The sequence below is a fragment of the Zonotrichia albicollis genome, chromosome 20, assembly GCF_047830755.1.
Source record: "Zonotrichia albicollis isolate bZonAlb1 chromosome 20, bZonAlb1.hap1, whole genome shotgun sequence".
Taxonomy (NCBI): Eukaryota; Metazoa; Chordata; class Aves; order Passeriformes; family Passerellidae; genus Zonotrichia; species Zonotrichia albicollis.
The window spans coordinates 6696178-6723896 of NC_133838.1; the positions used below are offsets into that span (position 1 = coordinate 6696178).

Sequence of the window (27719 nt, forward strand, 5' to 3'; positions counted from 1 at the left end):
AAGGGAAATGATCAGATGAGAAGTTTTGGGCTGTCTTCCCACTTGAGCTGGAATCACAGAATCCCACACTGGTTTGGGTTGGGAGGGATCTTCAAGCCCCATCCTGTTCCATCCCTTCGGCAGGGACACCTTCCACTGTCCCAGGATGCTCCAATCCCCGTCCAACCTGGCCTTGGACACTGCCAGGGGAGCTTCAGGCAAGCCCTTATTTCCAAATCCCATCTATAGAAAAAATAAAGAAAATACTGATACAGATCTTGTTAGAAAGCTCTGGAAGTAAGGAGCAAGAGGCAAACAGATGCCTTGAAAATGGGTGGAAAAGCCAGGAATGCTCCGTTTCTCGGGGCTCACCCTCCGAGCAGCCCCGGCGCCGCTCAGTGCCCGGGCAGCGGCTCCAGATGCGCGGGATCCCCCCGGGTGCAGGAAAATGAACCCGCGCTGCTCAAGGTCAAGCTGCTGCCAGCTGCATCCCTCAGAGCCCAGCCGGAGGGGCACAGAACCCAAATCCCCTCTCCCCGTAGCCGTGGCAGGGCTCGCAGCCGCGGGCGCTCCCGGGGGGCTCGGGGCGGGCAGCGATGCTGCGCTGCCGCTGACATTTCCGCCCGCCCGTGCCCAGCCAATTGGCGGGGCTGGAGCAGCCACACATGAAATATGATGATTTTCAGCAGGAGGAGGAGGAGGAGGAGGGGGAGAGGGCGGGAGAGCCGGCGGCTCGCATGCCGGGGGCTGCGCACAGCCCGGCCGGAGGCGAGCGCGGCCGGAGGAGCCGCAGCACCCCGGGGATGGCCCCGAGCGCTGAGCAGGAGGATGCCACCGCCACCCAGGTGGGCCGGGCACGGTGGCACCACGGCCGGGGGACGCTGCCCTGGGGCCTGGGGACGCGCAGCTTTGGGGGGATGTGTGCTGTGGTCCCCCCAGAGCCGATGGCTCGGCGCTGTCCCCGCAGAGCTGTGCCGCACGCGGGGCCACCGGCGCTGCTTAGCGGAGGGATGAACTTTTTTTTTTGGGGGGGGGGTTTGTCGGGTTTGGTAAAAACCCGGAATATGCCAGCTCTGAAAGGACGCGGTGCCAGAGCTGCTCGGTTCAAACTTCGCAGCCTGGTCCTCAGTTTGATGGGAAGCACTTGACAGAGCCGCTCTGTGCCTGGCGTTAACCCTCTCCCAGCTCCGGCCGGGCTGGAAGCTGTTAATCCCGAAAAATTCACTCGCAACAAATTTAACCCCACTAAGGAGCCACGGCAGAACTCCGGGAATGACATCCAGCAGCTGCTCCTTTTTATAATGACTTTGCATTTATCCCGGAGCCGGCTGGCGAGTTCGCACTTTATTATTATTATTATTTCCCCGAAGGGGAGGGGGTCCGATTAAAAATAATAATCATACAATAATATTCCCGAGGCAACCCTGGGAGGGCAAACCACACCTCCCCATGCTCCGGCTGTGCCACCGCTGTCGCTTTATTAATTTCCCTGCGCCGTGAGTGACAGTCCTCCAGAAGTGATAATTGGTGCGCTGTGTCTTTAAAAGGTTAAAACCCTTTTCAAAAAGGCCTCGACTCATAGTGGGAAAAGACAAGAGAGGCTTTGGCTGGCTTTGGATCCAGAAAACAGCTGCTGATTAGAGTCTGCGTCTTCGGGCTGAATTTATTACATATTTTTCAGCAGCAGGGATTCTAGGAGGAAGCTTCCGTTTGGGTTTCTTGATCGTGGTTTATTTTTATTCAGAGGAATAACAGAGGAAGGATTTGTTCCGGCTGGAGCATGCTCACAACCTGCAAGACCTCCCATTATTAAACTGCCTACTTTGGGCTTTAATATCCATGTGGTATTTTTTTGATTTTTATTAGCGTTATTATTATTTGGCAGCGTGCATCTGTCTATTTTTTTTTTTAATTTTTTAAATAATTTATTCGGAGAGGAAGCTGATCTCGCAATGAGCTTTCTCCTTCCTTACTTGAAACAGGTGCTAATGAAAGAATGCAAATAGCACCGGCTGAGCCGAACATTTCATAAAGAAGGGAACAGCCACCGACCCCAAGCGCTCCGGGATCTGCCCGCTGGCCCCCGGCAAAGGTAGGCACGGGCGCTTTTGTCGCTATTTTTTTGCCGTTGTTCTCTGCGTGGATCTTTGGGATTTTTTCTCGCCCTTCCTTCCTTCCTTCCCTCCCTCCCTGGCTGGTTGCGGGTGCCCAGCCGGCCGGCCAGATTCCATTTTTTCCTCCCCAAAGGTGCCAGCTCGGCGTCCCCGCGTCCCCAGCGGGGGTGGCCGCGGCCACCTCGGCGCTGGGCGAGCGCCCCGAGCCCGGCGCTGTCACCGAGCCCAGCCCGGAGCCGCGGCCCCGCCACGCTCGCAGCTACTTTGCCGCTTAATTAGCCCTGGCTGTCGCATGAATTTATCGTCGCTTGACAGCAACTTCATTTTCTCCCACCGTGCGGGGAGGAGGAGGAGGAGGTGGAGGAGGAGGAGGAGGCGATGAATTGGCGCTGGCTGGTGGGAGGCAGCGCTGGGGGCGGTGGGAGGCGATCGCGGGGTGTGACAGGGACGTGCCAGCCGGGCAGGGGCGTGCGGAGGGACACGGGCACACGGGCTGGGGACGTGTTGCTCCGGGGACAGCCGCGTCCTGCCGGGGCCCCGCCGGGCCTGCGCCGCTGCCATCCCTGCTGCTGCTTCGCGATGCTCCAGCGCGGAGAGAAATACCCAAATTAAACAAATCTAATGAGATTCCGAGGCTGGTTTCAGCAGCGAGGTCGCTGCTGGTGGCTGGGTCCCTGCACAAAGCGCTGCTGTTGGGGTTTTTTCCTCCTCCTGCTTGGTTTTATTTGGCCGTGGCATTCGGGGATCAGCCTGCGAGGTTTGTCCTTTGGGGAGCCCGAGTTTTTGCCGCTGTCGGAGGCAGGTGGAGGCATCCGCAGCCCCTTGCGGTACCTGCCCGCGGCTCTGGCCGGGTTTTGTGCCGTGTTCCCAAGCCCGGGCTTGCAGCAGGGACTGCAGTGGCCTCTCCAAGGGCCAAATCCAGCCCTCCTTGGGATGAACCAGCTCCTCTGGCTGTGGGAGCCTCCGAGGGCAGGGATTAGCCCTTTGTCTGGAAGTTTGTGTTTATATTTCGGCGTGTTTAAGCGTTACATGTTTCTGTTCTGGCTGTGCACGCAGGATATTTGCAGGGGTTTTGCCTGAGCATTCAGGAAAGGATCTGCAAGAAAAGTTTCCCCCGATGAGTTGTGCGAGCTGAGGGTGGGCAGCACGTGAAACAAAATATTTATTTTATATAAACAGCCCCTTGAAGCTTCCTCCAGAGAGAACTTGGGAATGTCTGACCTGACAGAGGAAAAGTACCCAAAACTCAATATGCAGCCTGGTCTGTCCATCCCTCCCCCATTCCAAAAGCAGATGATTTTTAATTAAGAATTTGATATGGGGTGTGTGCGCAGGAAAATAGGATTAAAATGTGCTCTGGAGGCAGCAGGATGGGAATCTTCCTGTGCTCCTGGTTTGGGCTGGGTGAGGGCCAGCAGCACCTCATGTCCCCTGCCCTGCTGCTCTGGGAGACAAATCCAGGTGCTGATGGCTGCTGGAAAGCCCCAGCCCCGGGCTCTGGGATGTGAGAACATGGATTTTACCCAAAACCTCATGTTCCATGTGCTGAGGCAGCTGCTGCTCCTGCAGGATTCACTTCTTGCCGTGCCAGTAACAGAGTTTGCCCAATGCTACTTTAAAAAAAATTTCTTTTGGTGGTTGCAAAGCTGTACCAGAGCATGGGGGGGGGTCTGGCTTTATTCCCTCCCCCTGTGGCTCAGCCGGAGCACTCAGATCTGTCCCGGCAGTGCTGTGGGCTGCTCCTCCCCACGCCCAGCACTTGCTGTGCTCAGGGAAACCTTTGGGATGAGAAAAAAGCCCGAATAAGTGGTGCCTGAGGGGAGGGGGGGGGTGGGTGGAAGGTGTTCTTCCTATGGAAGGTGGTGTTTTCCCTATGGAGATGTTTTCCCTATGGAAGGTGGCATTTCACCTATGGAAGGTGCTGTTTCCCCCATGGAATTTGGTATTTCCCCTATGGAAGGTGGTAGTTCCCCTATGGGCGTTGGTATTTCTCCTATGGACATTGGCATATCCCCTATGGAAGCTGGCGCTTCCCCTATAGAAGTTGGTGTTTTCGCTATGGGAGTTCTCTATGGGGAAATGCCACCTATGGAAGTTGGTATTTCCCCTATGGAAGTTGGTATTTCCCTATGGAAGGTGATGTTTTCCCTATGGAAGGTGATGTTTTCCCTATGGAAGGTGGTGTTTTCCCTATGGAGATGTTTTGCCTTTGGAAGTTTGCATTTCCCCTATGGATTTTGGTGTTTCCCCTGTGGAAGGTGGTGTTTCCCCTATGGATGTTGGTATTTTTCCTGTGGTAGGTGGTGTTTTCCCTATAGAAGGTGGTGTTTTCCCTATGGAGAAGTTTTCCTTATTGAAGGTGGCATTTACCCTATGGACATTGGTATTTCCCGGATGGAATTTGGTATTTCCTGTACGGAAGGTGTTTTTTCCCCTACAGAAGTTTGTATTTCCCCTATGGATGTTGGTATTTCCCCTATACAAGTTGTCATTTCACTTATGGATGTTGGTGTTTTCTCTATGGGAGTTGGTATTTCCCCGTGGAGATGTTTCCCCTATGGACTTTGGTATTTCTCCTATGGACATTGCTGTTTACCCTATGGAATTTGGTATTTCCCATATGGAAGGTGGTGTTTTACCTATGGAGATGTTTTCCTTATGGAAGGTGGCATTTCACCTATGGAAGTTTGTATTTCCCCTATGGACATTTGTATTTCCCCTTTGGACGGTGGTATTTTCCCTACAGAAGTTTGTATTTCCCCTATGGAAGGTGGCATTTCCGCTATGGAAGTTGGTGTTTTTCCTATGGAAGGTGGTGTTTTCCCTATAGAGGTATTTTCCTTATGGAAGATGGCATTTACCCAATAGAAGGTGTCATTTCCCCTATGGACCTTGGTGTTTCTCCTATGGAAGTTGGTATTTCCCCTATGGAAGGTGATATTTCCCCTATGGAGATGTTTTCCTTATGGAAGGTGGCATTTCACCTATGGAAGTTGGTATTTTCTCTATGGATGTTGGTATTTCCCCTATGGAAGGTGATATTTCCCCTATGGACTTTGGCATTTCCCCTATGGAAGGTGGTGTTTTCCCTACAGAAGTTTGTATTTCCCCTATGAATGTTGGTATTTCTCCTATGTAAGTTGGCATTTCACTTATGGATTTTGGTGTTTTCTTTATGGGAGTTGGTATTTCCCTGTGCAGATGTTTCCCCTATGGACACTGGTCTTTCTCCTATGGAATTTGGTATTTCCCCTATGGAAGGTGGTGTTTTCCCTATGGATGTTGGTGTTTCCCGCATGGAAGGTGGCATCTCCCCTATGGAAGTTGGTATTTTTCCTATTAAATCATCTCCTATGCTGAGTTTTGGTTTCTGTGCTGCCTCTGGGGCCATGAACATCTTCATGCACAACCCAAACCCTGCGCCAGCCATTGGGCAGGACACAGTGGGGTTTGTCCCAGAGCTCTCAGCACAGCTGGTGGCACCTGAGCCCTGCCAGGAGCATCTCTGAGGCTTCTGTGACACCTGAGTGTGACTTGGTGGCCCTGCATCTTTATGATTTTTATGATTTCATCCCCTTTGAGAAAGGGAAATGAAGATGGTTTTGTCCCAGAGTTCTCAGCAGAGGTGGTAGCACCTGAGCCGTGCCAGGAGCTGTTCTGAGGTCTTTGTGACACCTGAGGACCAGTGGGAATTTGTGGCTCTGCATCTTTATGATTTTTATGATTTCACCCCTCCTGACAAAGGGAAATGAAGCTGGTTTTGCCCCAAGGTGCTTCTCACAGTCAGTGGTACCTGAGCCGTGCCAGGAGCTGCTCTGAGGCCTCTGTGACCCCTGAGCACCAGTGGGAATTTGTGGCCCTGCATCCCCGTGACTTTTATAATTCCACCCCCACTGAGAAAGAGAAATAAAACTGGTTTTGTCCCAGGCACTGCAGCCCAGCTCATCTGGCACTGGAAAGGATTCTGGTCATTATTTTCCTTGAAAGAGTCGTAAAACTCCTGTAAACACCCCCAGCACGCCAAGCCAGGCCTCCAAAGGTCTCTCCAGCATCTTGGCTGTTCCTGGGAATGGCAGTTCCATGGGAATGGGGAGATTTCCTGGGAATTCAGAGAGCAGCTGATGGGCCAAAGGGTTTATGGAGCCCTGGAGAAGCCAGGGTCAGAGTGCTGAGCAGCCTCTCTTCTTCTTCCCCCTCCTCCTCCTCCTCCTCAGGTGCACTCTAATCCTGCATTTCCACCTGGATAAAATTCCCAGGATTTTCTCTGCACTCAGGATGTGGAGCTGGTGGGTGAGGGATGAGCCGGAGAACAGGAACTCCCCTAAACCCCACATTTCTCATAGGGCTGGCAGTGGGGGGGATCTGTCTGCCCATGCTGCTGGGAGCACAAACCACTCTGCATCACTTTGGGGTTAAAAACATCTTTTTTCTCAATGTCTGCTCAATCTCTGCTGCTGGCTCAGATCATGCAAGTGGAAAATGTGGGATAGAAGGGGAATAATGTGGGACAGCATGGGAATAATTTAGGGCAGCACAGGAATAATGTGGGTTAAAATGGGAATATTTTGGGATAGCTTGGGAATAATGTGGGATAGCACAAGAATAATGTGGGATAGGATGGGAATAGCATGGGATAGCTTGGGAATAATATGGGATGGTACAGGAATAATATGAGATAGGATGGGAATAAAGTGGGATAGGATGGAGATGACATGGGATAGCATGGGAATAATGTGGGATAAAATGGGAATATTGTGGGATAGCATGGGAATTATGTGGGATAGGACAGGAGTAATGTGGGATAGGATGGGAATAACATGGGATATCATGGGAATGGTGGGCCCAGCTCCCTAATTTATTTCCCTGTTTAAAGGTGTGTGGTAGTACCTGAAGAGGAGTTTCCAAAATAACTTAAAGGGCTGGTGCTTGCTACCCATATTTAGCCATGTTTTGGACCCTTATTTACCCATAGACTTGACCCGTATTTCACCCTATTCTTGACCCATATTTTGAACCCATTTTTACCCACACTCTTGATCCATATTTACCTTTTTTTACCTTTTTTACCCATATTTCTGACCCATATTTACTCATACTCTTGATCCATATTCATTCCATTTTTACCCGTATTCCTGACCCATATTTACCCATTTTTACCTGTATTCCTGGCCCATATTTACCCATTTTTACCCCTATTCCTGACCCATATTTACCCATTTTTACCTGTATTCCTGACCCATATTTACCCATTTTTACCTGTATTCCTGGCCCATATTTACCCATTTTTACCTGTATTCCTGGCCCATATTTACCCATTTTTACCCGTATTCCTGACCCGTATTTACCCATTTTTACCCCTATTCCTGACCCGTATTTACTCCTTTTCACCACATTCCTGCCCTTCCTGCAGCAGGGCTCTCAGGATCCACAGGCCACGTCTCTCCCTTGAGTTCTTGAAAAAGCTCTGAAACTTTTTCATGCCAAGAATGGAAACGTTGCAGCTCCTTAAGTCAGGGATTTGCTCTTGCTGCTGTGATGGGGGGCACCAGCGTGGCCTTTTTTGTTCCTTTTTAACCTTTCTGCATCTTTACTTTTCCTCCTGTGTGGGAAACAGGGAGGAGGGAGGAGGGGGAGCCTCCTGGCCGAGCTCTCAGTGGGAGTCCCTGGCAGATTGAAAATACAAATAATAAGTTCTGACTCTAAGCCCCAACTGCAGACAGCAGCCCTGGCTAAGGTTTTGGGATTGGTTTTTTTTGTTTGATTTTAGATCATTATTTGCTGGGCAGGCTCTGGAAAATGCTGTAGGGGAAGCAGAATTTGCTATGGGGCCAAAGGGGGTTTGAGAAGCCCCAGGGCTGTGGGTGCTCAGGGGGATTGGGGCTGTTTCAGGGGGAATGTCACACCTGGAATGGGATAATGGGATCATTTAACCAGGCTGGGGCTGTCTGGGCTCTGGGGTGCTGCTGGAATCCCCAGGGAGCCCTGGGAATTGCTGCTGGGATGGTCCCCAGGAGCTGCTCCCAGCCTGGACCCGCTCTGTGTCCCACGAGGCCCTGACCCCACTCCCTGCAGCTGGGACAGGAGGATCCCACAGGAGGGGATTGCAGTGGAATTCCCAGCCCTGGAGGAGCCCAGATTTCAGTGCTGCACAATCTGTCCCTCCCTGGCTTCTCTGGGGAACCTTGGGAAGGAGCTGGGACAATAAAATCCAGGGGAGGAGATGCCTGTGGGTGGCTAGATCATCTCCTGCCACAGGAGGGTCCCACAGGAGGATCCTGTGGGACTTTCCAGCCCTTCCAGTGGATTTTCCACCCCTGGAACAGCCCAGATTTCAGTGCTGCACAATCTGTTTCTCACAGATGGCAGCTTGGGAAGGAGCTGGGACAATAAAATCCAGGGGAGGAGATGCCCATCTCCTGCCACAGGAGGATCCCACAGGAAGGATCTTATGGGATTCCAGCCCTTCCAGTGCATTTTCCACCCCTGGAGCGACCCAGATTTCAGTGCTGCAGAATCTTCTCTCCCTGTGGGACCTTGGGAAGGAGCTGGGACAATAAAATCCAGAGGAGGAGATGCCCATGGACAGCTGGACCATCTCCTGCCGCAGGAGAATCCCATGGGGTTTCTGCCCTTCCTGTGGATTTTCCATCCCTGGAGCAGCCCAGATTTCAGTGCTGCACAATCTTCTCTCCCTGTGGGACTTTGTGAAGGAACTGGGACAATAAAATCCAGGGGAGGAGCTGCCCATGGATGGCTGGATCATCTCCTGCCACAGGGGGATCCCACAGGAGGATCCTGTGGGACTTTCCAGCCCTTCCAGTGGATTTTCCACCCCTGGAGGAGCCCAGATTTCAGTGCTGCACAATCTGTCCCTCCCTGGCTGCTCCTGAGGGACTTTGAAGGAGCTGGGACAATAAAATCTAGTGGTGGAGATGCCCACGGACGGCTGGACCATCTCCTGCCACAGGAAGATCTCACAGGAAGATCCCATGGGATTCCAGCCCTTCCTGTGGATTTTCCACCCCTGGAGGAGCCCAGATTTCAGTGCTGCACAATCTTCTCTCCCTGTGGGACCTTAGGAAGGAGCTGGGACAATAAAATCCAGGGGAGGAGCTGCCCATGGATGGCTGGATCATCTCCTGCCACAGGGGGATCCCACAGGAGGATCCTGTGGGACTTTCCAGCCCTTCCAGTGGATTTTCCACCCCTGGAGGAGCCCAGATTTCAGTGCTGCACAATCTGTTCCTCCCTGGCTGCTCCTGATGGACTTTGAAGGAGCTGGGACAATAAAATCTGGTGGAGGAGATGCCCACAGACAGCTGGACCATCTCCTGCCGCAGGAGAATCCCATGGGGTTTCTGCCCTTCCTGTGGATTTTCCACCCCTGGAGGAGCCCAGATCTCAGTGCTGCAGAATCTTCTCTCCCTGTGGGACCTTGGGAAGGAGCTGGGACAATAAAATTAAGTGGAGGAGCTGCCCATGGATGGCTGGATCATCTCCTGCCTCCCTGGGGGAGGCTCCAGTGCTGCTGCTGCCTCAGGGATAGGATTTGAGGATTTAGAGGCTGCAGGAATCCCAAACCAGCAGTGAGCAAATCCTGATGTAAGCAGGGATGGGATCAGCAAGCCCAGAACTGAGCAATGAGTAAGGAAAGGATGAGGAAAGCTCCTGGTGATGTCAGGGATGAGCTCAGGGGCCTTGGAAAGCACTTCAGATCCAAACACAACTTCTCTGCTGCTTTTTTGGCTGCCTTGAAAGCTAAAGCAGATTTTATAACCCCTTGGGTGCTCCTGCATGGATTTGTTCCTGGTGGATGGGTGGGAAAACCCACAGAACTTACGGAATGACCAGGTTGGAAGAGACCTTCAAGACCATCGAGTCCAACCCAAGCAAAAGGTCCAGGAGGTTTGAAATAACCAAAATTGGATTTTAGGTAGAATTTCATGTGCAGAAGAGCAAGTTCTTGGGAAGGGCTCAGCTGCACCATCCCCATCCCTGTAACCCCCATCCATACCCCCAAAACATTCCAGAATTTCCAGTCCTCCCCAGCCAATTCCCCTTCATGTTTTAATCCACAAAAATAAATTTATCCTCATCTCTCTGTCCTTTACCTGTCTCTGTGTTGCTTTTCAGAGTCCCTGCATTTGCAGGGATATTCATTTCACCCCTGACTTCGTAGCTTGGGCTCATATTTTGAATTTTTTTTTGTTTCCTCTACTTCTGGCATCAGAGGGAATTTCATGGGAGAGTGCAAATTGCTGAGACAAACAACTTGTTTTGTTTTGAAGGGTTCCAAAGCAGTTTGGCCGGGTCTTTCCTGGAAAAAAAAACCCCAAAAACCTCCTTGCCACAGGGAATTTGGGGCAAGGAAGGAATTCTGTGCAGCAGCAAGGTCCCCAAACCCACATGGTGGAATTTGATTGATTATAACTTGGATTAATTAATTGGAGAGGAATTCTGTGCAGGGGATAACAAAAATCTGGTAGCTGGAAGGGGAAGGAAGGGAAATATTTATGGGTTAGAGGAGGGGCATAGGGGGTCAGGAGAGCAAGAACTGCAGATTTTAGCAAATAAATCAGGTAATTATGAAGATATTGCTGTTTTAGCCAAACAAATTGGGATTTTGGGGGTGTAGAACCTGTTTAGGTTGATGGTGGGAGCAAAAGGTGCTTCTCACCTGGGGCAAAAATGAAATTATTTCACTCCTAATTAAGCTGGATCCATCATTAGTGAGATTTAATTTGGCTTTGGGGGGGGTCAGGAGGAGCTGGAGGCAAAAATCCCATTGGAAGTTTTTTCCTTAAATTGCAGAAGGGGAATTGTTTTAGCTCCCCCATCCCTGAAGGGAATCCAGGGACACAATTCCCCAGGGTTTCTGCCTTTGGGGCAGGAGGAGAAGGAACCTTGGGGTTTGATTTGGGTTTGCTGTGAGGGAAAATGTCCCTGGCTGATCCTCCCTGGCAGGAAATGCCATTTTATTGAGGTTTGTGTGGGGTTTGTATGGGATTTGTGTGGGTTTGTGTGGGGTTTGAGTGGGGTTTGTGTGGATTTGTGTGACCTCAGTGCTGCAAATGCCAGTTCTGTGGGGTATGTGGGGGGTTTGAGTGGGATCAGAACAAAAAATGCCATTTGTGTGGGATTTGTGTAGGGTTTGAGTGGGACCAGAGCTGCAAATGCCATTTCTGTGGGGTTTGCGTGGGGTTTATGGGGACCAGAACAAGAAATGCCATTTTTGTGGGATTTCTGTGGGCTTTGTGTGGAATTTCTGTGGGTTTATGTGACCCCAGTGCTGCAAATGCCATTTGTGTGGTGTTTGAGTGGGGTTTGAGTGGGTTTGTATGGGAGCAGAGTAGGAAATGCCATTTGTGTGAGGTTTGAGTGGGGTTTGTGTGGGTTTGTGTGGGGTTTGAGTGGAACCAGAACAAGAAATGCCATTTTTATGGGGTTTGTGTGGGGTTTGTGTGACCCCAGGGCTGCAAATGCCATTTCTGTGGGGTTTGAATGGGTTTGTGTGGGTTTGTGTGGGGTTTGAGTGGGTTTGTGTGGGGTTTGAGTGGGTTTGAGTGGGTTTGTGTGGGGTTTGAGTGGGTTTGTGTGGGTTTGTATGGGGTTTGAGTGGGTTTGTGTGGGGTTTGAGTGGGACCAGAGCTGCAAATGCCATTTCTGTGGGGTTTATGTGGGACCAGAACAAGAAATGCCATTTGTGTGGGGTTTGTGTGGTGCCAAGGCCCAAAATGCCACTTGTATGGGGTTTATGTGGGGTTTGTGTGGGTCTAGAGCAGGAAATGCCACTTGTGTGGGGTTTGAGTGGGGTTTGTGTGCACCTAGAGTAACAAATGCCATTTGTGTGGGATTTATGTGGGACTAGAACAGAAAATTCAATTTGTGTGGGGTTTGTGTGGCACCAAGGCCCCAGACGCCTCTTGTGTGGGGTTTGTGTGGGATCAGAGCTGCAAATACAAGTTCCGTGGAATTTCTGCGAGGTTTGTGTGGGGTTTGAGCGGGATCAGAACAAGAAATCCCATTTGTGTGGGATTTGTGTGGGGTTTATGTGGGATCAGAGCAACAAATGCCATTTGTAGGGGATTTATGTGGGACTAGAACAGGAAATGCGACTTGTGTAGGGTTTGAGTAGCACCAAGGCCCAAAATGCCACTTGTATGGGGTTTGTGTGGGGTTTGTGTGGGATTTGTATGGGTCTCGATCAGGAAATACCATTTGTGTGGGGTTTGTGTGGGTTTTCTGTGGGTTTGTGTGACTCCAGTTCTGCAAATGCCATTTCTGTGGGGTTTGTGTGGGGTTTATGTGGGATCAGAGTAACAAATGCCATTTGTAGGGGATTTATGTGGGACTAGAACAGGAAATGCCAACTTGTGGTGGGTTTCTGTGGGATTTGTATGGCACTGGGGCTGCAAATGACACTTGTGTGGGACCAAAGTAGGAAATGCCATTTCTGTGGGGTTTCTGTGGGGTTTGTGCAACCCCAGAGCTGCAAATGCCAGTTCTGTGGGGTCCAGTGCCATGGGAGGCTGCAGGAACAGCTCCTTTCCCTCCTCTTGTAATTCCACGCCCCAATTCCAACGTCCCAAGGATGGAGGATATCAATAATGGGCCTTTAGGATAACGGGAATAACCCCAGAACTCAAAGGAGTCCTGGAAAACTCACCTGAGGAGCTGCCAGGAAGTGTCTGAATTCCCAAAATATTGAATCCATCTGGAATTCAGCCCCTCCAGGGTGCAGGAATGCAGCAAATTGGGATAAAACTTCGCAAAACCTCCAGGAATGGGAGGCAGGGCTGAAATTCCTTTTGCCATGTGAATTTTGAGATACAGAAATTTTGGGATGCAGGAATTTTGGGATTCAGGAATTTTGGGCTGCAGGAATTTTTGGATTCAGGAATTTTGGTATGCAGGGATTTTGGGATTCAGAAATTTTGGACTGCAGGAATTTTGAGATAAAGGAATTTTACAATGCAGGAATTTTGGGCTGTAGGAATTTTGGGATGCAGGGATTTTGGGATGCAGGGATTTTGGGAGCCTGGGCCCATCAGTTCCTGGCCTGAGCTCTTCCCAATGCAGCTCCTGATGGGATTTTATCCCTTGGGAAGATTTTCCAGATTTTAGGATAATACGTGGATTAGGAGGAACCCAAGGAAGCTGCAATTAGCCCCCATCCATCATTATCCCACCTTTATTTTGGGATTTGGGTACATTTAAAGCCTGAACCCATCCCTGAGCAGCCTTTTCTGAACAAAACTGAGAATTCCAAGGGTGATTTCCCAGCTCCCTGCCCATCCCAGATTCCTGTTCCTCCTGTTGCTATTTCTGTCCATTTTTTTCCCCAATCCATTTGGATTTCGCCACTGAACAATCTGCTCAGGGCCTTGAGCAGTCTGCAGGAGCCCACCCCCAGCTCAAACCTGCATTTTAGCCTAAAAACCCATCAAAATCTTCATTATGGACCAACTTTCCCGGCTGAAAAACCCTAAAACCAACTCGGCAGTGGGGAGCAAAGGTGGAGGAGGGGGGGGAGAGGATGCGAATATCCCAGAAAGTTGCAAAGTGAAGCATTCCAGAGTGGGAATAAGAGCTGGAGGTTGAATGTGCAATCACAACCTCCCTTTGTCTGCGGGCTGTTGATGGGCGAAGCTGCAATCTCGTGGCAATAAATAGATATTTAAGATAAGCTCCGGCGTGTAATTAAAGACTTCTGCCACACGGCCAGATGCGCTGCCTTTATCTTTGTGTAAATGAGAGCAGAGCGGGGCTCGGCTGCGCTGAGAGCCCAAAAAAAAGGGGGGAAAAAAGGTTCTTTGTCCCAGTTTGCATCCGTTTGCTGCAGGGTGGGAGGGATGGGACAGTCCCTAGCCCAGAAAAATTGGGAATTTCAGTGCTCCGATGTCTAAAGGGAATTAAATATGTTGGGAAAAGGTGTTGCCCTCAGTCAGGAGCGTTTCTCTGATTTTCCATGGTTTTGGGATGGGAATTCAGGGAGGGAGGGGTGGAAATTCAGGGAGAAAGGAATGGAATTAGGGAGGGAGGGATGGGACCATCCCCAATCCAGGGAAACTGGAAATTGTGATGCTTTAAGGGATGAAGGGAATTAAATGAATTGGGAAAAGGTGTTGCCTTCATCCAGGAGCGTTTCCCTGATTTTTCAGTGTTTTGAGATAAGAATTCAGGGAGGTAGGGATGAAAATTCAGGGAGAAAGGAATGGAATTTTAGGGAGGGAGGGATGAGACTCCCCTCCCCAGGAAAACTGGGAATTTCAGTGCTCCAAGGGCTAAAGGGAATTAAATGTGTCGGGAAAAGGTGAATCCTCAGCCAGGAGTGTTTCCCTGATTTTCCATTTTTTTGGGGAGGAAAATTCAAGGAGGGAGGGATGGAAGTTCAAGGAGGGAGGGATGGGACCATCCCCAACTCAGGGAAACTGGGAATTTCAGTGCTCCAAGGGCTAAAGGGAATTAAATAAGTTGGGAAAAGGTGAACCCTCAGCCAGGAGCGTTTCCCTGATTTCCAAGGGCTTTGAAATGGAATTCAGGAAGGGAGAGATGGAAATTCAGGCAGGGAGGGGAGGAAATTTAGGGAGGGAGGGATGGGACCATCCCCAGGCCAGGGAAACTGGAAACTGTGGTGCTCCAAGGGTTAAAGGGAATTAAATGTGTTGGGAAAAGGTGTTGCCTTCACCCAGGAGCGTTTCCCTGATTTCCCAGTGTTTTGGGGTGGACATTCAAGAAGGAAGGGATGGAAGTTCAAGGAGGGAGGGATGGGACCATCCCTTCCCAGGGAAACTGGGAATTGTGGTGTTTTAAGGATTAAAGGGAATTAAATGAGTTGGTAAAAGGTGAGCCCTGAGCCAGGAGCTCTCAGTTTCCCTGATTTTGCAGTGTTTCGGGGTGGAAACCAGGGAGAGAGGGAACCATCCCCTCGCCAGGAAAACTGGGAATTTCAGTGTTCTGAAGAGCCAAAAGGAATGAAATGTGGTGTTGGCACCGCTGATAAAAAGTGCACCCACAGCCAGGAGCATTTCCCTGATTTCCCAGGGTTTCAGGATGGAATTCAGGCTCCCCAGGGCTCTGACTCTGCCCCTGCTTTGGGACCCCAGGCCCAGCTTTGTCCTCATCCCACAGGAGGGGTGGGATCACAGCTTTGCGCTGAGCCCAAGCTCTGGAGCAGGTTTAGCCCCAGCAGCTCCCTGGGAGGGAATTTTGGGATCACTGAGGTTGGAAAAGCCCCCCAGGATCACAAATCCCCACCTTTTTGTCCGGTTTTTGGCTGTTTGGAGGGCCTGGGAAGGCCCGAGGTGGCCTTGGGGCAGCCCACGTATCAAAGGACAAGAAGAGGCTTCAGTTCTTTTCTCGGTCTCTGTGTTTATTAATTGTTTATCTAAAAGATTTTCTTTCAGCCCGACAGAGCTCTGCTCAGCAGCCAGCCATGAGCACACTGTGCTGCCCTCTGGGCGGTCACCTATCTTTATACCCATTGTTACGTGTACAATATTTATCATTTTTCCCCAATACCTTTCACCCTTATTGCCCGGTGCACTTTCAGTAATGACCAATCCCAAAGTGCCACCATCACCACAGAAGATGGAGGAGAAGAAGAAGAAGAAGAAGGACAGGACACGCCCCAATTCCTCCATCTTACTTCTCTAAACCCCCCTGTACAGAAATCCTAAACCCTGTGTCTGACTCTCTAATTAACTAATCCCTTCACCATTCACCCCGGTGAAACCCTCCTATCCTCATACAGGTGTCGTCTCCTGTGTGGGATCAAAGTCCAGCCACCAGACACTTCTGGAACATTCCAGGACTCCCGAGCTCCCCAAGGGTGGTCTCGGTGACTCGGCACCTCAGTCCTGAGCTGCTGAGATCCCACACCTTTTCACCAGCCCAGAGCCACATCCAGGTGTTCCTTGGACACCTGCAGGGGTGGGGACTCCAAACCTCCCTTCCCGTGCCACATCTGACATTCCAGCGGCAGATCCCCCTTTCTGTGTCCCCCAGGGCTGCAGCAGGACCCAGAGCAGAGAAATCCTGGGAAAATGTGCCCTGGGGTCTTGGGGGGTGTTTGGAACTGCCAGGAAGGCCCAAAAAAATCAAAATTCTCTTGGATCTGTGAACTGTGCAGCTCAGCAGAGTTCTCTTGGATCTGTGAACCTGTAGATCTCCAAAATTCTCTTGGATCTGTGAACCTGAAGCTCAGCAGGGTGGGAAGTTGAAAGCAGCAGGGGTTTGTGCATGGTCCTGGCAAAAATTCCACCTGAGAGGGGAGAATTCCATTCTGGAATTCTTTTCTGTTCCAGGACCTCCTGGGACAAGGAGGTTTTGTTCCAGGCAGTGCCTGTGTCCTTAGTGGGGTCTGGTTTGAGCTTTTCCAGCACCACCTTGGATTTCAGATCCCCACTTAGGGCTGGAATCTTTAAAAAATGCACGAGAAGTGATGCTGTGTTTTGGGGAGAAAAAACTGGGGAGGGGGAGAGGAAAGCAGAATTTCTTTGGGGATTTGTACCCCAGGGAATTCCTGCTGGAATCTGGATGGGATTTGTGCTCCTGGGAATTCCTGTTGGACTTTGGGATGGAATTTGTACTCCTGGGAATTCCTGCTGGAATCTGGGATGAGATTTTCACCCCTGGGGATTCCTGCTGGACTTTTGGATGGGATTTGTACCCCAAGGGAATTCCTGTTGGAATCTTGGATGGGATTTGTACTCCTGATAATTCCTTTTGGAATCTGGGATGGGATTTATTTGGAATTTCTTGGGTTTATGTACTGGAATTCTGCCTTGTTTTTCTTTACAATATGGAATTGTTGGGTTAAGTTTTTGAGTAATTTTTTATGGGAGTAATTTCTGTTTTTGGATGAGCTCTTGGTGTTTTGCCTCTGTTCTGCCACTCGTCTCCCACTTAGGCCAGCCCAAATCCTCTCTAAGCTCAGTATTTGTACCTTGATCCTGACTAACTCTGATTTAAATCAAATATTTGATTCTTGGATGTTTTTCCCCATTGCAAACCCCACGAAATGGCAGAGCCAAGCTCCCACCCAACAACCCCATTCTGTTTTTTGGGAAATGGGTTTTTCCCAGGCTAAACCCTTTTAAAACCCTTAAAGCTGCATAAGCAGCTTAAACCCAGCTAAAGCCTGAGATCATTTTAAACAGCTTGTGCCAATAGAGAGGCTTAGATTATCTTAAATACCTTAAACAGATCTGCAGCTTTAGGGGGGAATTTGGCCAGATTTGGTTGATTATTTGATTTGGGTGATTTTGGTGTCACCACTGGGTGACTCTGCCCTGCCACTCCTGGCTGGGAGACAGAAATTCTGGGAATTTTGGGGTTTCTTTTTACATTTTATATGTTTGTTTGGCGGTTTAACTGCAAACATGGCAGGAAAAGCTGAATTTGTGATCTTAACCCTGCCCTGGTGCTCAGCTCAGGTTAATCAGTCATTCCTGGACCTTTGGGTTATTTGGGATAAATCTGCAGCTGATTTGTAGGAAAAGTTGGATTTTGTTGCACCAGGTGAGGATTTGCAGCACCTGGGCTGCCCTGTGCACTCTGGATTCTCCTGAATAAATTTTAGAGCTTTGAAAATCCCACCTTCAATGCGGTGCCTTAATTAAACCTCATTTAAAATGGGAATAAACGGGGGAAGGAGTCCAGACTGAGGAGATTTCTGCCCACTCCTCACTCCACATCCTCCCCGTGTCCTGTGGGATCTGATCCTGACAATTTTTTGGAGATGGAAAATCAGGATTAATTCAGGCTCAGAGATTTGAAGAGTTTGGTTTATTCCTGAATTAAATCAGAGCAGTTTCACTTATCTGGAGAGCTGAGTTGTTCCCACAGAGGCGATTTCTGGGAGCTGACGGAGCAGCAGCCCCTGGAATATTTTCTCCAGGAGATAAAATCCCCCAAAGCTGAAAGGGAAAACCATCAGGGAAAATTTCCACTTGGAATTCCTCAGCTGGGTAAAGGAACTCAGGCACTTCCCTGCTGCTGGAATCTGGGATGGGATTGGTACCCCAGGGAATTCTTGTTGGAATCTGGGGTGGGATTTGTACCCCAGGGAATTATTGTTGGAATTTGGAATGGGATTTGTACCATGGAGAATTCCTGCTGGAATCTGAGATGGAATTTCTCTCCTGGGAATTCCTGCTGGACTCAGGGATGAGATTTGTACCCCTGGGAATTCCTGCTGGAAGCTGCAATGGGATTTGTACCATACAGAATTGAATTTAGACTCTGGGATGGAGTTGATACCCCAGGGAATTCCTGCTGGATTCTGGAATGGGATTTGGACTCTGGAAATTCCTGATGGAATCTGGGATGGGATTTATCTCCTGGGAATTCTTGCTGGACCCTGGTGTGGGATTTGGACTCTGTGACGGGATCTGTACCATGGAGAATTCCTGCTGGAATCTAGAATGGGATTTGGACTCTGGGATGGGATTGGTACCCGTGGGAATTCCTGCTGGAATCTGGGATGGGATTTATCCCCAGGGAAATTCCTGCTCCTCTTCACTCAAACTGCAACTCCTGGGACACAGAACCCATCTGGGCTGGGATTTTCCTCCAGCCCTACTCCAGGTTTTGGTGCTCTGGGTTTGTGTTCATTGGGAACACCCTGGGAGAGGGAATTGATGCTGGAGCAGGATGGGTTTGAGGCGGTGCTTAAAATCCAGAATTGAGCTGAAGGTCTCTGCTCTGCTCCTACATTGGGACAGACCCAGGTGAAGGGGAGGTGAAAATCATGGAAATACAAAAAGGTTTGGGATTGAAGAGACTTTAAAGCTCATCCCATCCCATCCCATCCCATCCGATCCCATCTCATCCCATCCCATCCCATCCCATCTCATCCCATCCCATCCCATCCCATCCCATCCCATCCCATCCCATCCCATCCCATCCCATCCCATCCCATCCCATCCCATCCCATCCCATCCCATCCCATCCCATCCCATCCCATCCCATCCCATCCCATCCCATCCCATCCCATCCCTGCCTTGGGACACCTGTCACTGTGCCAGGTGCTGCCAGCCCCAATGCCCAGCCTGGCCTTGGGCACTGCCAGGGCTCCAGGGGCAGCCACAGCTGCTCTGGCAATTCCAGCCCAGCCCCTGCCCACCCTGCCAGGGAACAATTCCCAATTGCCAAGATCCCATCCAGCCCTGCCATTCCTCTGGCACTGGGAGCCATTCCCTGGCTCCTGTCCCTCCATCCTTGTCCCCAGTCCCTCTGCAGCTCTCCTGGAGCCCCTTCAGGCCCTGCAAGGGCTCTGAGCTCTCCCTGGAGCCTTCTCCTCTCCAGGGCAGCACCCCCAGCTCTCCCAGCCTGGCTCCAGAGGGGCTCCAGCCCTGCAGCAGCTCCGTGGATTCCTTTGGGCTCTCTCCAACAGCTCCAGGTGCTGCTGATGTTGGAATTCCGATCTCTGCAGGTGGGGAATCACCTGAGTGGGGCAGAGGGACACAATCCCCCCTTTTCCTGCTGCCCACAATGCTGGGGATGGTTGGACACCCATGGATGGATGGGAAAATGTGGCAGCTCTTGTGGCAAGGGCAGACCTGGAGCAGAGCTGGGATATCCATTCATTGGCAACAGCTCCTTCCCATCTCTGCTATGTACCCACTTAACAGACATGGATCTCTGACATCCCAAGGAAACAGAATTTTGGAATTTTAACCATTTGAACGTGCAAGGGAGGTTGATAAATGGAGGGGAAATTTCCAGTTTCATTTTCAGGTTCCCAGGCTGGATCACTCACTTGGATTATTCACAGTGCAGCCCTTAATGAGTTCTGGGCTCCTGCATTTTCATCCCCTGATAAATGAATTTGTTATTCATAACACCGGAGGTGAGCACTCCTTTGCAGGGAATTGCTTTCCTTCAGCCTGCCAAGCTCTGAACCCTCTCAGGTCTGGCTGATTTTCATCCCTTTCCTGGATGTTTTCCTGCTCCCAGTGCTGGCATCCTGCAGTTTGCACCTCCCTGGGGCCGAACTGCAGAGCTGAGATTGGTGATCCTGTTGGATTTGGGTTGCCCCCATACGAAGGAAGGAATGATGAATTTGACTCCATGTTCTCAGAAGGCTAATTCATTATTTTATGAGACTATATTATGTTATAGAATGCTATCCTAAACTATACGAAAGGATGCTTACAGAATAAATAAAAGATAATAATGAAAAAGATAAAGAAACAATAAAAAGATAAATAAAAAGATAATAATGAAAACTCGTGACTCTCTCCAGAGTCCTGACACAGTTTGGCCCTGATTGGCCAAAGAGTGAAAACAACTCCCAGCAGAATCCAATGGAACAATCACCTGTGGGTAAACAATCTCCAAACACATTCCACATGAGCGCAACACAGGAGAAGCAGATGAGATAAGAATTGTTTTCCTTTATCTCTGAGGCTTCCCAGCTTCCCAGGAGAAAAATCCTGCTTGAAGGGATTTTCCAGAAAATGTGAATGCCACATTTTCACATCATCCCTTCCAGCTGGGAATATTCTGGAATCTGCTCCATCCAGGAGCTGCCCATGGTGGGTGGGGTGCTCCAGCCCCATGCAGGTGCTGCAGGGTGAGGAAGGAGATTTGCAGCTCTCTAAAATCCATCAGGGTTTAGGATGGGCTGGGAGGGGTTGGAAAACACACAGGGCTCTGGCAGCCAAGGTTTGGTGTGGATTTGGGAGGGATTCATAAGGGATTGATCTCAGCTCGGAGTAAAACTCCAGAGCCTCCTTTCCATGGGAGCTCAGCAGCTCTGGGGCTCCTTCAGGCTCCCTGGAAAGCTGGGAAGGGTCTTTGGGATGTGGGGCTGACCCTGCACAGGGGGCAGGGAAGTGGGAAGGCAGAACATCCCCAGGATTGCTGATGCCTTGGGAAGAACAGAGACCAGACTGAGCTAAAGAATAAAGCAGGGATTTATTAAAAGGATCCCCTCCATGGATGCACCTTGGGCAGCACAAGAGCCCAGCCAGGGCTGCACCCAAGGTGGACCAAAATGCTCCCAAAATGGTCCTGAAATGAACCAAAGTGGTCCCAAAATGCACGACCAGCACGGGGTCTCTCATTTTGATCAGTTCTGCTCCATTTGCATCTTGGAGTTCATTGTCCAATTACAGCTGAGAGGAATGGCAGATTTGTCTTCACAAGCCAGCTGTGGGTCTGCTGGTAGATAAAACCAGCACTGGTAGAAAAGAAACAATGGGAAGGATTCCACTGATTGATAAACAGAAAAAGATATTTGTTTTTACAAATAAACTGTAGGTTGGCTGAAATTGGAAAGTGAAAGATGAAAGGAACAATGGGGAAAAACCTTTAATTCCATATGAATTAAAAATTAAAATGAGGGTTATACATTAGAGGGGAATCTTTGGGATCAGGTGTTCTGGGAAGTCTGAATCTCTTAAATACCTCAGAAATGGGGAAAGAGAGAAGGGAAATGCAGCTGGGAAATTGGGATAAAAAGGAGGCTGCATGCTCCAAAAATTGGAGAGACCCCAGGGGATGCCCCATGGCCTCTCCCTTTATTGGAATAAAGTAAAAGGACTCCTCTGTCTCCTTTTTGGACACAAACCTCTGGTGTTTGTGGATTAATTTTAGTGACACAGCTTTAGGTTATCAAGTCCCATCCTTCTTGTTTCTCTCTCTCCAGCCCACGGTGTTTGTGCTCTTGGGCTGAGATTTGGATCATTTGTCCTTGGTCCCCAGCTGGAGCAGGAATTGTTTTCTGTCCCTGCTCTGTGCAGAGAGCTCACCATCCCATAGTATAAATCCCAGACCTACACACTAAAACAGCACAGAACCTGAAAATATAAAATTTAAAACCTGAGGCATCATCACCCCAAACTCCTTCTCCTCCATGTCCAAACCTGTGGAGCTGCTCCAGGACACACCTGGGCTGTCCCAGGGAGCTGCTGGAGGGGGTGGGAACACCAATCCCAGGAGGATCCATCCCTCCTCCTCCTCTGTCGGTTTTTGGCTGTTTGAAGGGCCTGGAAGGGCCCGGAGTGGCCTTGGGGCAGCCCGCGTATCGAAGGACGAGAAGAGGCTTCAGTTCTTCTTTCTGTTTTTATGTTTATTAATTGTTTATCTAAAAGATTTTCTCTCGGCCCGACAGAGCTCTGCTCAGCAGCCAGCCATGAGCACACTCCCTGCCCTCCGGGCGGTCACCTATCTTTATACCCATTGTTACGTGTACAATATTTATCATTTTTCCCCAATACCTTTCCCCCTTATTGCCCGGTGCACTTTCAGTAATAACCAATCCAAAAGTGCCACCATCACCACAGAAGATGGAGGAGAAGAAGAAGAAGAAGGACAGGACACGCCCCAATTCCTCCATCTTACTTCTCTAAACCCCCCTGTACAGAAATCCTAAACCCTGTGTTTCACTCTCTAATTAACCAATCCCTTCACCATTCACCCCGGTGAAACCCTCCTGTCCTCATACAGGTGTCGTCTCCTGTGTAGGATCAAAGTCCAGCCACCAGACACTTCTGGAACATTCCAGGACTCCCGAGCCCCCCAAGGGTGGTCTCGGTGGCTCGGCACCTCAGGACTCAGATCCTGAGATCCCACACTCTTCCTCCTCCTCCTGCTCGGCTCCAAAGTTTTCATGGAAAAGCACTGATGCTGCAGCAGAGCTCCCAGGAAAGTTTCTCCCAGAAAACAAAACTGGAACAAGGAGCCAGAATGCGTAAAAAAGGAAAAAAAAAACCCACAACAGAACGAAACGAAACAAGAAAGGGTCACAAGGATACAAAAAGCAGGATTGTGAGGAAGGATGGAAAAGCGAACAGCAATGAAATCCCGTGGGTTTGGTCAGGACATTTCCTAGAGAACAGTAAAAGTAAAAAATAGCTTAGTTCCCTGAAAGCCTCAAATTCTGACTAAAGGGTTTTTTTGTCCATGCTCATAAATAAGGTTTTAACGTGGATTTTCATTAAAAGTGCTCCTTTTAAAACTTCTAAACCGTGGATTTTTATTAAAAATGTTCCTTTTAAAACTTTTATTTTCTGGGCGTCTTTCTTGTAACCTCCCATTGCTTTTCCATCCCTGCTGGGCCGTCCTCCCATGTCCTGTAACACCAAATATTGCTGCTTATTCCTGAAAATTCTGCAGGATTCCTGGTACCACACCCAGCTCCCGGCCTTTCCTTTTGGGACAGCGTTTGCTAGTGGAGAATAGCACTTAAAAAAATTAAATAGTAAAAAAATAAAGCCTTTTCTTTAGATTATTTAATGTCTGCAAGCATTTTTCTGCATCTTATCCCATTTTTTTTCTCATTTTTCTCATGAGGTGATGAGCAGAATTACATGTAGATATATTTATTTATTTATACAAAGAATAAAAAAGACATCTTTATTCACAAAGTAGAAGTCAGGAAGAAAGGAAAGCACAAAAATGTTGAATTTCTTGCTGGAACATCCAAAAAGTTTTTAGAATTATTGGTTATTAAGAGGGAGTAACAGGGAGATTCCCGTGGGGTGGTGAAGAAGTGGTTGTGGCTGAAGGGTGTGTTCAGACCAGGTGGGGATCTACATTCATATTTATATTTATATTTATATTTATATTTATATTTATATTTATATTTATATTTATATTTATATTTATACTCAGATTTATATTGGTAGTCATATTTATATTATTATATTTATGTTATTATAATCTATTGGTTATTTTTATGCTTTCTTAATTATTTCTGTCATTTTAATATTTTTTTTTAAAAATGTAATTTCTTGCTCTACCCTCCAAATTGCACAGAGCCGCTCTTCTGGGCGAGGCCTCCCCAAAACTCTTCCCTGAAGGAGTTTGTTAAATTTTCCTCTTGAAAAAAATTCATATTTTGAGGTTTTGGTGCCCCGAGCTGTGATTTGCAAGACAAAAGCAGCTGCTTTGCTTGGAGCCTTTGGGGTTTGGTGTGGCTGGGACCGTGCCTGCTCTGCCAGGGCAAGAACCAACCCAGGGGATAAAAACACAGGATAAAAATATGGGATAAAAATAGGGGATAAAAAAATGGAACAGAAATATGGGATAAAAATCTAGGATAAAAACATGGGATAAAAAGATAGGATAGAAATATGAGGTGGAAATCTGGGGTAAATCCAGGGGTGCCCACGGGTGCTGAGGAGGGGCTGTGCCAGGGGGTGCTTGGTTCAGGCTGGGCTGTTTGGGGGTTTGGTTTTCTTCCCCTCCCTGGCTGGGGGCCCTGCCCTGGCTCAGGTGGGGCTGTCCCAGGTGTGGCTCTGTCACAGGTGTGGCTGTCCCAGGTGTGGCTGTACCAGGTTTGGCTAAACCAGGCTCTCCTTTCACACCAGGTGTGTCCGAAGTGTGCCCCTGTCCCAGCTGTGGCTCTGTCACAGGCGTGTCCCAGGCATGGCTGTCCCAGGCTCTCCTTTCACACCAGGTGTGTCCCAGCTGTGGCTCTGTTCACAGGTGTGGCTCTGCCACAGGTGTGTCCCAAGTGTGGCTGTCCCAGGTGTGTCCCAGGCATGGCTGTCACAGGCTGTCCTTTCTCACTAGGTATTTCCCAGATGTGGCTATTCCAGCTGTGGCTGTCCCAGGCTCTTCTGTAACACCAGGTGTTTTCCAGATGTGGTAGTCACAGGTGTGTCTGTCCCAGGTGTGTCCCAGGTGTGGCTCTGTCCCAGGATTGGCTGTCCCAGGCTCTCCTGTCACACCAGGTGTGTCCCAGATGTTGTGTCCCAGGCTCTCCTGTCACACCAGTTGTTTTCCCTGGCTCCCAGCACTCCCGGGATGTGCCTCCCCTTGCTGAGCAGAATTCCCCTCCGGCCCTGCCAGGCTCAGGTGTCGTTTCCATGGAATTGCTGTAGGACTGCTGGGACCTGCAGCCCTAATTCCCATTTTCCTGCCTGGCTGATCCATCAGCAGCTCCTTTCACACCCTGGCTGGGTGCAGAAATCCTGCTCTTTTATTTTGGGATAACCCCTGAGGAACTAGAGCTGGCACTGGGGGAGCAGAGGCCGGAGCTGTTTGCAATCCGTGTTTTCCTGGGAACTGGGAGGCTCAGCCCTGGCTGAGGGTGTGTGGGTCTCATTTTTGGGCTGAGCATTTACCCTTCCACATGTGGGACCAGCTCCTTTCTGTCTGTGCCTGTCTGGATGTCCTTCCCTTGTCTGGATATCCTCATCCATACCCCATCTGGATATCCTTATCCTATCTGGATATCCTCATCCATACCCCATCTGGATATCCTTATCCTGTCTGGATATCCTTATCCTAGCTAAATATCCTTATCCTATATGGATATCCTTAACCGTACCCTATCTGGATATCCTTGTGCTGCCTGGATATCTTTATTTTATCTAGATATCCTTATCCTATATTGATATCCTTATCCTATCTAGATATCATTATCCTATCTGGATATACTTATCTATACCCTGTCTGGGTATCCTTATCCTATCCGAATATCCATACCCTATCTGGATATCCTTATCTATACCTAGACTGGATATCCTTGTCCTGTCTGGATATCTCTTTTTCTGTCTAGATATCCTGATCCTATCTGGCTATCCTTATCCATACCCTATTTGGGGATCCTTTATCCATACCCTGTCTGGCTATACTTATCCTATCTGGATATCCTAATGCTATCTGGATATCCTTATCCTGTCTGGATATCCTTATCCATACCCTGTCTGGATATCTGGATATCCTGTCTGGATATCCTAATCCTATCAGGATATCCATATCCTATCCGGATATCCTTATCCTATGTGGATATCCTTATCCATATCCTATCAGGATATCCATACCCTATGTGGATGTCCTTATCCTATCTGGATATCCTAATCCTTACCCCATCTAGATATCCTTATCCTATCTGGATGTCCTTATCCTGTCTGGATATCCTAATCCTATCTGGATATCCTTATCCATACCCTATCAGGATATCCATACCCTATCAGGATATCCATACCCTGTCTGGAAATCCATATCCTGTCTTGAAATCCATACTCTATCTGGATATCCTTATCCTTCCTGTGTATCCTTATCCAATCTGGATATCCTTATCCATACCCTATCTGGACATCCTTCTCCTATCTGGACATCCATACCTTATCTGGATATCCTTATCTTATCTGGGTATCCTTATCCTTCCCAGCTCTGCACACCTGGGGCTGTGAACCTCCAGGAAATCCCTCGCTGGTACTTTTTGAGCTGCAGCCACCAGCCAGGACCCTGAGCAGGGGCACACTTCCCTTTCAGTGCCTGCTGGAGTTTTGGTTGCTGAGGGAAAAGGGCCTCCCTGATGCCAGGATTTGATGTTCAGCTTAACAGGGCTCTCCTGAATGATCAGAACCTTTAAAAAAATTTTTAAAAATTCAATTCCCTTCCCCCAGAGCAAAGATGAACAAACCCCCGACTAAAATGAGTTAAAATATAATTTTAGAAGTTGTGTCATTCCCAGCAGACCCATAAATGGCTCCTCACAGGTGTTAATGTAAAAGCCTGGGAGCCTCCTCGTGGGTGGAGCTTGGGTTTGGATGCAGCTGGAGGGAGGCAGGAGCGTCACCGAGGGGACATCGCTGCCCCGTGACCGGCTGTGACATCAGAGCAGCAGCTCGGGCTCTGGGCCAGCTCCCACGGTGTTCCAGAGCTCCAGGGCTGCCAGAGATCCGTGTAAACTGAGATTCCCTGGATTCCAGCTCAGGGGATGCTGCCCTTCCTGAATTCCAGTGGGAGAATCCCCCTGTCACCTGCCCTCTGTCACCTGCCCTCTGTCACCTGCCCTCTGTCACCTGCCCTCTGTCACCTTCCCCTCCCACTGCTGCATTTCACAGAATCTTCATTATCTCCTGAAATTCGGGTTTGGCCATCCAGCTGCCAGGACAAAACCTGATTTTTTCACTTTTATCATCTCTCCAGTGGGTTTTTTAAGCCCTCCTGCAGAGCCAGCCAAAGGCCAGCCCTGCTCAGGTGAAAAGTCTCAGTGACATCCCTCAGGTTATTAATTAATGGTGTAATTAATGATGAAATAAACCGAGCTCATCCCCAGTGCTCAGGGACACAGCTGAGCATTCATTCTTCAGCAGATTGCTCAGAAATCCTGGAAGTGTTTGATGCTGGCTCATGGAGGAATTCCCAGCAAGGGGAGCAGAGAGAGGCTCATGGGGAATTAGGGATGAGGAAAACCTGGTAGAGGAGCCCCAAAAACTCAACCCAGCTGTGGTTGAGCCTCTTTGTTGATCTCGAGGAGTCTGAGGAATTCCCTGAAGAGATAATCAGCCAGGACACTGGGAAGGGAAGCTGGAGAGGGGAGGAGAAGCCCTGAGAATGAGGGGAAGGTGTGGCATTCACATTTTCTGAAAAAATCCTTCACCCATGGTTTTTCTCCTGGGAAGCTGAGAAGCCTCAGAGAAAACAATTCTTACCTCATTTGCTTCTCCTGTGCTGTGCTCATGTGGAATGTGTTTGGAGATTGTTTACCCACAGGTGATTGTTCCATTGGATTCTGCTGTGAGTTGTTTTCACTCTTTGGCCAATCAGGGCCAAACTGTGTCAGGACTCTGGAAAGAATCACAAGTTTTCATTATTATCTTTTTAACATTTTATAATTATCCTTTCTTTATCCTTCAGCATACTTCAGTATTCTTT

The 27719-nt window shown here is 49.2% G+C and overlaps 1 protein-coding gene across 5 annotated transcripts in view; it reads left to right on the forward strand.

Annotated features, from left to right (window-relative positions):
- The first annotated feature begins 670 nt into the window (after window positions 1–670).
- The window catches only part of HIVEP3 (HIVEP zinc finger 3), a 300751-nt gene continuing 273702 nt past the window's right edge, over window positions 671–27719 (forward strand). For 3 of the 5 annotated variants that reach the window (XM_074555701.1, XM_074555700.1, XM_074555702.1), the window contains exon 1: window positions 1533–2071. The gene's annotated coding sequence lies outside the window, so the exon portion shown is untranslated. The other 2 variants (XM_074555698.1, XM_074555699.1) reach the window with 2 other exon arrangements.